We start from the raw sequence: 13,084 nt of genomic DNA, 5'->3' as shown, positions 1-13,084 counted from the left end.
AGTAAAGGAATCAAAAGATCTTTGTTTCAACAGTTAGTCAACAGGCATTTATTAAGTACTTACTATGTGCCAGGTTCTACAGTAGCAAATTCCAATTCTTCTTATTTCTAGCTATGTTGCCTTGAGCAAGAAATTTTTCCTCTCTGGGCCTCATAGGATCTTAGGTTTAGAACCAGAAAAGATCTCAGAGTGTATCTAGTCTACTTCATTTTGCAGATGAGGAAACAAGCCCAGTTTCCTTTTCTGAGGAATGAAGGGATTGAATCAGATGAACTCTAAAGCACAGGAAAGCCCCAAGATAGAAGTGAGTGTCTGAAATCTAATCATCAGGGAAGAAAAGAGAAAATAAGAAGTGAAAAGTGACTAGAAGCTAGATTTCTACTTAGGACCACAGAGAAATAACTGAAGGAATTTTGTGTGTGAATAAGGAATTTATGAGAAATATAATAATTCCAGATCTAAGACAGCTAAGCATGTTAACCTTGTGGACACCTGCTATAATTAAAGCTTCACCCAGGTCCCTGCCACTCAGGTTCAACTTAGCCTACAGCTTACATCCATAACCAAAAGGTACTTTGTCATAGAAGACTGTCATGAGTTATTCATGAGAACAAAAAACTGAGGATCTTCTAACAAATAAAGAGAATCTTGCAGTAACTTGAAGTGAATGTTTTGTTTGTATTTCCACCAATGCCAGGCAACAATTGCATAGGTATAACACCCCTTCTGGCCTATGTACCATTTTTAGATTTCCATTTAGGGGTGTGCATGAAGAGTGGCTGCTGTCTCCGGCTCTAGGGGTACACTTGTAGGGCTGCAGTCCTGAGGGTGCTTCCCATTAACAACGTTCCAATAAACACAATTAGCTCTTTAAAAAGTCATTCATAAAAAAGAAAAGGTATTTATATAGTAAACATACTAGCTATAAAATTATTCCCTATATAAATCTGGAGCACACTCACCCACAAATGTACACAATGTCCACAGGACTCTAACTCGGGAGTATGATGGTAGTGAGGCTTATTGTAGAATATACATGTGGCGATGGCAAACTGACAACTTCGGTACTACAAGGGCTGGAAATCCTTTTTCTCATCATGCTGTCCTCCTGCTGCTCCCTTGGATCCAGGGTCTCTTCTCAGGAGATTGAGCATCTGGATTCCCAGAGTTCGCTCTTCATGGCTGCACTGTAGAGCTAAGGCTATTTTCTCAGCAGTCCATAGCTGGCTCTCTTTTCTGCAGCCAAGGGTCCCATTCCTCAAAGCCACTTCACCCCTCAGTGACTGCCTTTCTGTATCTTTCTGTCTGGAGAGTTTCTCCATTCCTTCAGTTGTGTCTCAAACTCTGTCAAACTAATTGTTCTTCCTTCTTCCCTCTTCTTTGCAGGGGAAGGGCTATGAGGCTTTTTTCAAACTCTTAAATTGCTGGATGGAGTATCTCCCTTTGGGAAGGTCACTACTAGACACCTGTGGAACAGAGTGTAGGTCCATGACTCTGCCTGCTAACCTAGTCATCTGCATGCCAGTCAGTATCATGGAAATGAGGCCTTCTTGCTTCCCCAATCTCCACATAGCTCCTATGAGGTTTCACTGGCCTAGTCCCAGAAATGAATTTTGGAGGCAGAGATTGACAGGATTTTTAACAGAAGAAAGAGCTGTTTAGCCCCAAGTCAAATTATTGTCTTGGGACAAGAACCTTGATTGTACATAAGGATTAAGTTAGTTGAAAGAATATACTCAAGAGTCAATGATGAAGGGAACAGAAACCAAAATATGTATTGCAGCACCTGTTGTAGTAGCAAAAAAAACTGGAAACAGCAGATGCCCAGTGATTGGGGAACCACTAAAAAATTTTGGCACGTTATGATGAATACAGTGAAGCATGAAAAGAAGTATTTGAACTAATACAACGGGGAGTGAGCATAACTGGGAAAACAATATATACAATGATTACAACAATGTAAGTGGAAAAAGTAACTTCAGAAAATTGAAATTGAATGCTGTAAGATTGTATCTACTAAATATGGACCCAAAGACACAGAAGAAGGCATTTCTTCCCCCCTCTTCCATACTATACACACTTCTTTATAGGGGTAGAGGACTGTGGATATAGAATATTATGTAATAGCAGACTTTTTCAATATATTCATTTGTTTTAGTGAATTTTTTTACCCTCTTTATTTTGTTTTATATGAAGTGACTCTCTTGCAAGGACAAGGAAATGTAAGTGATGTGAAAACCAATTTTTTTTTATTTTTTTACTTTATTTAATATTTTTAATTTTCAGCATTTTCACAAGAGTTTGAATTACAAATTTTCTCCCCATTTCTACCCTCTCCCCCACTCCAAGATGGCACATATTCTGGTTGCCCCATTCCCCAGTCAGCCCTCCCTTCTGTCACCCCAATCCCCCCCACCCCCTTTTCCCTTCCTTTCTTGTAGAGCAAGATAAATTTCTATGCCCCATTTCCTGTATATCTCATTTCCTAGTTGCATGCAAAAGCTTTTTTTTGAACATCTGTTTTTAAAACTTTGAGTTATCCCCTCTTCCCTTCCCACCCACCCTCCCAAAGAAGGCAAGCAATTCAACATAGGCCGCATGTGTATCATCATGCAAATCCCTTCCACAATACTCATGTTATGAAAGACTAACTATTTTGCTCCTTCCTATCCTATCCCCCTTTATTCAATTTTCTGCCTTGACCCTGTCTCTTTTCAAAAGTGTTTGTTTTTGATTACCTCCTCCCCCATCCGCCCTCCCTTCTATCGTCCCCCCTTTTTTATCGCCTTCTTCCTTCTTTTCCTGTAGGGTAAGATACCCAATTGAGTGTGTATGTTATTCCCTCCTCAGGTCAAATCCAATGACAGCAAGATTCACTCATTCCCCCTCACCTGCCCCCTCTTTCCTTCCTACAGAATTGCTTTTTCTTGCCACTTTTATGTGAGATCATTTACCCCATTCTATCTCTCCCTTTCTCCCACTCTCAATATATTCCTCTCTGATCCCTTAATTTGATTTTATTTTTTTAGATATCATCCTTTCATATTCAACTCACCCTGTTCCCTCTGTCTACACACACACACACACACACACACACACACACACACACACGTGTGTGTGTGTGTGTGTGTGTGTGTGTGTATTCCCTTCAGCTACCCTAATACTGAGGTCTCATGAATCATACACATCGTCTTTCCATGTAGGAATGTAAACAAAACAGTTCAACTTTAGTAAGTCCCTTTTGATTTCCCTATCCTGTTTACCTTTTCATGCTTCTCTTGATTCTTGTGTTTGAAAGTCAGATTTTCTATTCAGTTCTGGTCTTTTCACTGAGAAAGCTTGAAAGTCCTCTTTTTTATTGAAAGTCCATATTTTGCCTTGGAGCATGATACTCAGTTTTGCTGGGTAGGTGATTCTTAGTTTTAATCCTAGCTTCATTGACCTCCAGAATATCATATTCCAAGCCCTTAAATCCCTTAATATAGAAGCTGCTAGATCTTGTGTTATCCTGATTGGGTTTCCACAATACTCAAATTGTTTCTTTCTGGCTGCTTGCAGTATTTTCTACTTGATCTGGGAGCTCTGGAATTTGGTGACAATATCCCTAAGGAGTTTTCTTTTGGGGATCTTTTTGAGGAGGCTATCTATGGATTCTTTCAATTTCTATTTTACCCTCTGGCTCTAGAATATCAGGGCAGTTCTCCTTGATAATTCCTTGAAAGATGATATCTAGGCTCTTTTTTTGATCATGGCTTTCAGGTAGTCCAATAATTTTTAAATTATCTCTCCTGGATCTATTTTCCAAGCCATTGGTTTTTCCGATGAGATATTTCACATTGTCTTCCATTTTTTCATTCCTTTGGTTCTGTTTTATAATATCTTGATTTCTCATCAAGTCACTAGCTTCCACTTGCTCCAATCTAATTTTTAAGGTGGTATTTTCTTTAGTGGTCTTTTGGACCTCCTTTTCCATTTGGGTAATTCTGCCTTTCAAGGCATTCTCCTCATTGGCTTTTTGGAGCTCTTTTGCCATTTGAGTTAATCTATTTTTTAGGGTGTTGTTTTCTTCAGTCTTTTGTTGGGTCACCTTTAGCAAGTCATTGACTTTTTTTTCATGGTTTTCTTGCATCACTCTCATTTCCCTTCCCAATTTTTCCTCTACTTCTCTAACTTGCTTTTCCAAATCCTTTTTGAGCTCTTCCATGGCCTGAGACCAGTTCATGTTTTTCTTGGAGGCTTTTGATGTAAGCTCTTTGACTTTGTTGACTTCTTCTGGCTGTATGTTTTGGTCTTCTTTGTCACCAAAGAAAGATTCCAAAGTCTGAGTCTGAATCTGAGTCCATTTTTGCTGCCTGGCCATATTTCCAGCCAACTTACTTGACCCTTGAGTTTTTCATCGGGGTATGACTGCTTGTAGAGTAAAGAGTACTTTGTCCCAAGCTTGAGGGGCTGTGCTGTTGTTTTCAGAGCTATTTCTACACAGCAATCTCTGCCACACCAGCACTACTCCTCCCCCAAGAACTGCCAACCTGGACTGGACTCAGATCTAAGCTGGCTCTGCACTCCTGCTCAGATCTGCCACTTAATTCCTCCCATTAGATGGGCCTGGGGCCAGAAGCAACTGCAGCTGTAGCTCTGTAAGCAGCCTCAGAGTTGCATCACCTCTGCTGCCCCCGGAGCAGTGGCTGAACTGCGAACTCCTTTCACTCTGTCCCCCACAGTTTTTCCCACTAAACTTCTCTGTTGTCTTTGGTGTTTGTGGGTTGAGAAGTCTGGCAACTGCCACAGCTCACTGATTCAGGGCTCTAGGGCCTGTCCCACCTGGCTCCCAGTCTGGTTGGTCCGGGCATAGCCCATGCTGGGCTCTGCTCCACTCTGCTCCCAGTTCCGTGGGACAGATGTTACCCAGTGACCATCCAAGCTGCCCTGGGCTGGAGCCTTGCTTCCCTCTGCTATTTCGTGGGTTCTGCAGTTCTAGAATTTGTTCAGAGCCATTTTTTATAGGTGTTTGGAGGGACCTGGGGGTGAGCTCCTGCAAATCCCTGCTTTCCAGCTGCCATCTTGGCTCCGCCCCCCTCGAAAACCAATTTTTTAATAGACCCAATCTTAGCCAGGGGTACTCTTTAGGCTTCTGTTGGTTGCCTACTTGGATATGGTGGCTCAAAGCCCTTGGCCATACAATAAAGAAACAGTACAATACCCGAAGCAGAGCGTAGATGTAATACATTATATGACATCCAGCAAAGAGCAGTGTGAGGAAATCACTAGAAGATAGAGATAACACTACATATGTTTAAGATCCTTACTGTAGAAGATCTAAACTCTCTTGAGGAGGAGGGTGGGGGGAGGAAGGGAGGAAAAAGAGAGAAAGGTCATTCAGTACTGGTCATTGATGATGCCTTGTTGAAGGTTACTAAGGGTGCTATTTGTTGTCTTTACATAAAAAATAGATATGGATAAGCTGTTTACCATGAGCATGCATCCAGAATGAGACAGAGAACCTCCTAAGCTTTGTTAAACCACTTATTACTTGTGTGACTGTGAGCAAGTTAACCTCTCTGAGACTCAGTTTCCTCATCTGTAAAATGTAAAAATAGTTCCAACTATAAGCTTTTATTGAGGAATTAACTCTCTGAGGGAGAGGCTCCTTTTATTGAGGTTGCCAAGAGAGAATGGGAGAGGATAGCTGCAGGAAATTTGGGAAAAGCAGTCCAGCCAGAAGGCAGTGTATCTGATCTTGGCCTTTGTGATCAAGAAACAAGACAGAAGATGTTTAATGGAGCGGAAAACAGCCAGGCTCTATCTGGGGCAGCCAGTATCCTCTTCTGCAGAGGACAGAGAGGACTATAGCAGCTCCATTGGAGAAAGGGTCTGATCCACACTGGATTCTCTTCTTTCAGCTACAAAGCACAATGTTTGAAAGGTGTCTTTTTGTGTTGTATGAAAGGCAAGGTTAGCATTCCCCTTGATAAGGAGGGAAGAGGTCATTTGGGGCATTGCCACCTACTTTATGGCATCTACCCATGGTTTGTTTTTTTAACAATGGAGGGGAAAATAGGATAGGGGGAGGGCAACGCTTGAACCCCACTCTCATCTGAACTGGTGCAAGGAAGGAAGAATACGCGCATACACACATACATACATACATACACACACACACACACACACACACACACACACACAGTACTGGCAATAGAAATTCATCTTACCCAACAGGAAAGGAAGGAAAAAGGCTTAAAAAAGAGGAGGGGAGGTGATAATAGGAAGGGTAGATTAAAGGAGGCAGTGATCAGAAGCAAAATAGACATCTGAGGAGGGGGCAAGTTAAAAGAAAAGCATAAGTAGGAGATGATCAGTTGTAGGAAAATTCACAGTTAGCAATCATAACTGTGAATGTGAATGGGATGAACTCGCCCATAAAATAGAATGGACTCTAGCAGTATGTTGTTTACAAGAGACACACTTGAAACGCAAAGACACATACAGTTAAAATAAGGGGCTGAAGCAGAATCCATAATGCTTTAACTGAAGTTAAAAAAAAGGCAGGGGTAGCAATTATTATCTCAGGCAAAGCAAAAGCAAAAGTTGACCTAATTAAAAAAGATAATCATGGAAATTACATTTTGCTAAAAGGTACCATAGACCATGAATTAATATTGATAGTGAATCTATGTGCTCCAAATAGTATCTAAATTCTTGAAGGAAAAATTAAATGAGTTACAGGAGGAAATCACAAAACTATAAGAGTGGGAGACCTCAATTTATCCCTCTCAGACATACATAAATCTAACCATAAAATGAACAATAAAGAAATTAAGGAGATGGATAGAATTTTAGAAAAGTTAGATATGATAGCCTTCTGGAGAATATTGAATGGGAATAGAAAACTATTTCTTAGCTGTGCATGGCTGTGAATAAATAGAATCCTATTGTGCTCTAAGAAATGAGACAGTTGCAGAATTATCTGGGAAAACTTATGTGAACTGATGCAAAATGAACTGAGCAGAACCAGGAGAACAATTTATTCTAACATCAGTGCAACCCCTATCCCAAAACTTACTGGTATGGGACTCTCTATTGGTGGAGATGAATGTCCTGCCATGCTTGAGAGGCAGGACCAAACTGGGGACAGGAGGAGAGCTCCAGCCTTCCTCAGTGTTCTTGGGGACTCTTCAAGCACAGTCACTTCTGGCACTACTGGATTCCAGTTCTGGGAGGGATGGAAGAGTCCAACTCCAATTCAGATTGCTGGACTGGCAGTCTCCATTATGTTCCTATCCTAACTTGCTACTCTAGAAACTTCAGGGAACTTCCCTCTGGAAGAGATCTAGAAACTCTTGGTTGAGCAGAGTTATCTTATTCCCAATGGGAGAGATTTCCTGCACTCTATATTGTCTGGCATATGTTCTCCTGTGTATACCTTCTTTAATTTCTGTTTTGCTATGATTTGGATAAAGGGGTTTCATTGCTACTCACTATGTGTATTCATTGTGGAACTGGTATTAGCTGGGAAAGGGATCAAGTCTTGGATATAGAGTTTGGGGTCCCCTATCCCACAATAATAATTACAAAGCAATCAGAACTTAACTTGAACCCAATCATATCCCCTAAACTAATAATATTTAAGAGACCAGATAGATATCTAGGCTGGTACCACCTCTCTCTCTTTGGAGAGCAGTGATAACCTCCAGCCCCAACTTCTTGCTTCCCCTCCTGACAGGAATTATCTCCTTTGGAGAAGAGTCAGGGAAGAAGAAGCTGGAGATGTCTATTTTTTTGTCATTGATTAGTTTTTTGTTTTCAATATTCACTTTTATAAGATTTTGAGTTCTAAATTTTTACCCCTCTTTCCAAGACAGCATGCAATCTGATATAGGCCATATGTGTACAATCATACTAAACATATTTCCACATTAGTCATGTTGTAAAAGAAGAATTAAAACAAAACAATTAAAACAAAACCACAAGGAAAAAAATAGTATGCTTTGATCTGCATTCAGACCCATAGTTCTTTCTCTGGATGTGGATAGCATTTTCCATCTTGAATCTTTTGGAATTGTATTGCTGAGAAGAACTAAATCTTTCATAGTTGATCATCACACAAAGTTGCTGTTACTGTGTACAATGTTCTCCTGGTTCTGCCCACTTCACTCAGCATCAATTCATGTAAATCTTTCCAGGTTTTTCTGAAATCTTTTAGGGATGTCTATTCGGCCCTTCAAGCCATACAATGACACCCACATCCTACATCAAAACATGTGGTGCTTCACTACACATTGTAGGGGGTACTCACTCTACATATGAATTCGTAGATGCTTTGTATCAAGTTCTTTATGCCCTTCATAATCCTTTATTGTCTGTCTACTTGTTAAATGGGTTTTTTGCACCTGTACTTCAGTTGGAGGCCTACACAGTGAATTTCAATTATTTTTTCTATGTACTTAATATTTCTACAAATATTAATTGAGTAAGTACTCAGGTAATATTTCTCATCTGTTTTGGAGAGTGGTTTAAATCGCAAGTGTATGTTAAAATTTCTGAAGGGAAATTTTTTTAGAGTTTTAATAAAAGGTTAATAATAATAACAACAACAGTAATGGTTAGTAAAGAGTATTTTTGCAAGAGATTTATTATTAGAATGTTACCATTATGTCCTCATATAGCTCCTTCCAGATGCTCAAATAAGTCTTTTACACAAATAATTACTTATTATTTCTACATTTTTTATCTTATAGTAATTATATATTACTTGAAACTCTTCTTCACTTTAGAAATTTAGTAATTATTTTTAATAGATTTCTTTCCTTCCTTCTTTCCATGACACTTTTTGGCAGCCAAAAGAGGGTGAAAATATTCAGATCCAATATAATTCATCACTGGGGAACCCAAAAGGGAAGTGTATTTATTTGTAGTTCCCTCTGTTCAAAGTCTAGGCAATTGTGCTTATTGTTCCTTCTATTTAATGAGGATCTTACCATTTATTCTTCACTTTTGGAGGAAGTCCAAGGACATGTTCCATATTTTCGCATGGCTTGTTTCTCATTTAGGTGACTTTTTCTACTGAAATTCAATGTGGAGTTTTGCTCCTTAGGTTGATGATTGTGTCTGGATTCTTCCACCCTCCAAAAAATTCTCTTGAGATATTGGTTTTTAGTCCTTTTTAACTAGTTCCTTATATTAATTTCAGAATGAAGAATAAATTATCACTCATGAAAATAGAAGGTAATTTTATGGGGAGGGCATTTCTAGCCCTGTAGTTGGTGCCATGACTTGATCTTCAGGGATCCTCTGCAAAGCTTTGGGCCTTCAGGGATGAGGGTGTTCCTTCTTACCCCTCTCTTTCCTTCCCTCTCTTCCTCCTCCCCCTCCTTTGCTCCTTCCCTTTATTCTTTCCTTACTTAAATATGGGCATGTCTGGGCCTTTGGGATGCGTCCGGATTACCTGCCATGAAGGCCTCTATGTCCCCTGCCACACAGATAGCTTCATTTGATTGGCTGCCTGAGTCTTTTAAATTGGCAAGGCTGAGCACTTTCTGCTTGGCAACTCTCAGCAGCTGCATCCAGACACGGAAGATCACAATTCACCCATAGTATGAGCACCACAGACTCGACCAGTGAGAAGGGAAAGACTTCCCTTCCCTTGCTTCCTCTCTCTTTTACCAACCCCCTTCACAGAAATGGGCCCAGGGGTATTTGTTTCTGTTCTGCATCATTTGTGCTCCTCAGTCAATGGAGGTGATGTGCACTAGAACGTGAGACAGGGCAACCTTGGAGCCAGGACTGCAGGTAAGGTGGTATAGCTAGCCAGCTCAGCATGGAAGCTCTTAGAAGCCAGGGTGCCTGGGACACGAGCCCAAGGGAGAATTGAACTTGGAACTGAGGCAGTGTGTCGTATAGGAATTGAGCTGAACTATGAACCTAATCCCCTTCTCCTCCCCAAAGACTGAAGTGATATTGGAAGAAGGGGATTATGTCTCCCACAAGATGAGGGAGTAAGTTTTTATATGTGTGATCATATCTTCTGAAGTAAGTATTCCTTTGTAAAGTGAATCTGACTATTAGTGGCTAAATGGAAATAGAATGCAGGGACCACCCCCTGCACTTGGGAGGGAACACAATTTGTGGAGCCTGGTGCCATTTGCAGAGAGCCTAGACATCTCCAACCCCCTTAAGGGCATAAGAGAACTTAGAGAGGGGGAAGAGTGAAATCTCACCAAAGTGGCCTCCTGTCGCAACAATTCAGCTAGCAGCTGCTGTGGGGGTGAAAGACCAACACAAGCCCAACAATAAGAACGCTGCAAGCCCAGTTTCTTTTGATCTGCTTTACTAAGGAAAGCAACGTTAAGGGGTTAACAATCTCAATTTAATCAAACATACAAATATCATTCATTTAGTTCAGGGGGAAAAGCCAGCAGCTTGACCTTCAGAGCAAATACAAACAAATTACAAACATGCATTATAAACAGACCAAATACAATTCATAGTTACCAAGAAACCATCAACATCTGGGTGAACCAGGAGGCTCTTAGAGTAGCTGCCCAGAGTACCACGCCAACACCCCTCCAGGAGTGAAAGCCTCTAGCAAATAGCTCTGTTCTCTCTTTTTATTCAGTCTGTGGACGTCATCAAACTGTCATCTGAGTGACCAGAACTTAGGTGCCTACTATTGGCTCTGGTCTTAGCAACTCCCCTTAGGGCCCTGAGGGCTTCATGCCCACGTAGACATAGCACCTAGTAGATAGAGGTTTGGGCCTGGGGCTTTGCACCTAGTAAGGCTCAAAGACAATTAATTTAGCATTCTAAAACAGTAAAAAGGTCCCACCTTAGTTACCAACGCACCCCATAGGCTGGGATAAGGGCCATGGTAATCAATGTTATACTTCCTTTTTCTCTTCATCCGTTGCTTTGTTTCTTCCTCTCTCTCTCTCTTCCTCCTTTCCTTTTCTTCCTCCCTCCCTTGCTTTTTTTCTTCTTTCCTTCCCCTCTTCCTTCATTTCTTCCTCTTCTCTTCTTTCCTTTCTCTCTCCCTTCTTCCTTCTCTTCCTGTATCCTTCTTTCCTCATGTCCTCCATCTCTACCTTGCTTCCAATAGGTGTTTATTGAGTTCCTATTATATATGTCACTGGGTTAGGCACAAGAGGAGATACGAACATGAATAAGATGATCACTACCTACTTGTTCTTATAACCACCTAATCACTTTGGGGAACTTGAGAGGCTTCTGAGAAGAATCCTTGGTTAACATATGTAACTGTGGAAGAACTTTTCTATGTCTTCATAGGGCAAGAACAAAGGCTTTATGAATACCCCAATGATCATTTTATTTTAAACATAAGAAAGCATGATGTATATATATATATATATATATATATATATACATATATATATGTATATATATATGTATATATATATATATATATATATATATAGAGAGAGAGAGAGAGAGAGAGAGAGAGAGAGAGAGAGAGAGAGAGAGAGAGAGGCAATTAGGTTAAGTGACTCTTAGGATCATGCGGCTAGTAAGTGTCTGTGTTGAGATTTTAACTCAGGTCCTCCTGACTCTAGGGCCAGTTATTCTATCCACTGTGCCACCTAGCTGCCCTATAAGAAAGCATTATTAATGAAGTCTATTAACTTTGAAATTGACAGTAATTCAGCCCAACCCAGACTAGCCTAAAATTTCCTTTTCATTACAAGGAAAAACATTGACTTCTCATTCATTGTGTTCAAGATTTCAGTAGAATGTTTAAACTATTTGAAAAACAGTTTTTAAAACATTTGATAATTATAGATTATTGTTTTCTCTTCATTAAACCAGGAAAACAGAATTGCTCATTGATACCATCATTTGAAACTAATAATATTTCTTTAAAAATATTCTGCAAATCAAATCAAACAAAATAAACTGCAAACCAAGGTTTAGCTGCAAACTAATATGGCAGATTAAAAACTTTTGTTGCTTGTTTTAGACTTAGTCTTAAGACTAAGTCTTTAAGACTTAGTCTTAGACTCAAGTCTTCTAAAATTCATAGCAAGAAAATGTAAAATAATTTCAATTAGGGATAACTGTAGTTAATAAAGATGTTAAAATCAATGACTATGTGAAAACACTATATCCAATGGAAAATTTACATTTAGTAAAGAGCCTGGCACATAGTAGGCACTTAATAAATTAATTTATTGTTGATATAACTTCAAAGATCACTGTTCACCTTTTGGGGGAATGAGGTTACAAGTTTTCAGGTGCAATACACATTGTCCATGATTTATAATAATTTTGCCACCTAGGCTGAGCCTATGATTTTATCGTCATAGGGAACTCCTGGTGAGGAAACTCCCTCCACAGATACAGATTAGCTGCTCCTCTGGTCTGTAGTCTAAGAGAGCTGTCTGAGGCCACAGAAAGGTTAAACAACCAAGGTCATACAGCCAGAACTTGAACTGGGTCTTTCTGACCCTGAGGCAGGCCCTCTATAACCACTATACCCCAATACCTGGACTTGTGAGGTCAGTCATTAATATAGTCCTTTGCAGTGTAGGGGAATGGCTAGAACTGTAGTTCTGTCTGCATCTCAGAGCCTTAGAGAGTTGCCTGGGGGCACTGAGAACCCAAGACTTGCCCAGAATCTAATATAGATCAGAGGCAAGACCTGAACCCTGGTCTTTCTTACTCCAAGGCTTCCTATCCACCCTTGCCTATTAATATAGAGTTCCAACAGCCAGGAAAGTGGCTGAAGCAGGTGCTAGGGAATGCTTGGAGCTTGGTCAGTCATCCAAGGTCATCCACTGCATCCCAAGCCATGGCCAGTCATCTTGACTTTTGTCTCTGGAAGAGAGAGTGAGGTTGATGACTTTGTACAACTCTGCCTCACTTAAATCCAATTTACCTGCAAGTCAAGACATCACCCCATGATGCCCTTGGTCCTCTTTGAAAACAAAGGATGAACAACAATAATCGATATAAAATGTCTTAAAAATTATTTACAGGGGAACTTAGATGGCACAGTGAGTAGAGCACTGGCCCTGGAGTCAGGAGGACCTGAGTTCAAATCCGGCCTCAGACACTTGACACACTTACACTGTCA

General features: G+C 40.3%; 1 pseudogene; it reads left to right on the top strand.

Annotated features, from left to right (window-relative positions):
• The first annotated feature begins 5,933 nt into the window (after nt 1–5,933).
• Nucleotides 5,934–6,033, top strand: LOC118835111 (annotated as a pseudogene).
• Nucleotides 6,034–13,084: the final 7,051 nt, after the last annotated feature.

Source organism: Trichosurus vulpecula, chromosome 1 (genome assembly GCF_011100635.1).
Source record: "Trichosurus vulpecula isolate mTriVul1 chromosome 1, mTriVul1.pri, whole genome shotgun sequence".
In the NCBI taxonomy this organism is placed as follows: domain Eukaryota; kingdom Metazoa; phylum Chordata; class Mammalia; order Diprotodontia; family Phalangeridae; genus Trichosurus; species Trichosurus vulpecula.
Note: the sequence above shows the minus strand (reverse complement) of the source record. Positions and strands in the feature narration are given on the sequence as shown.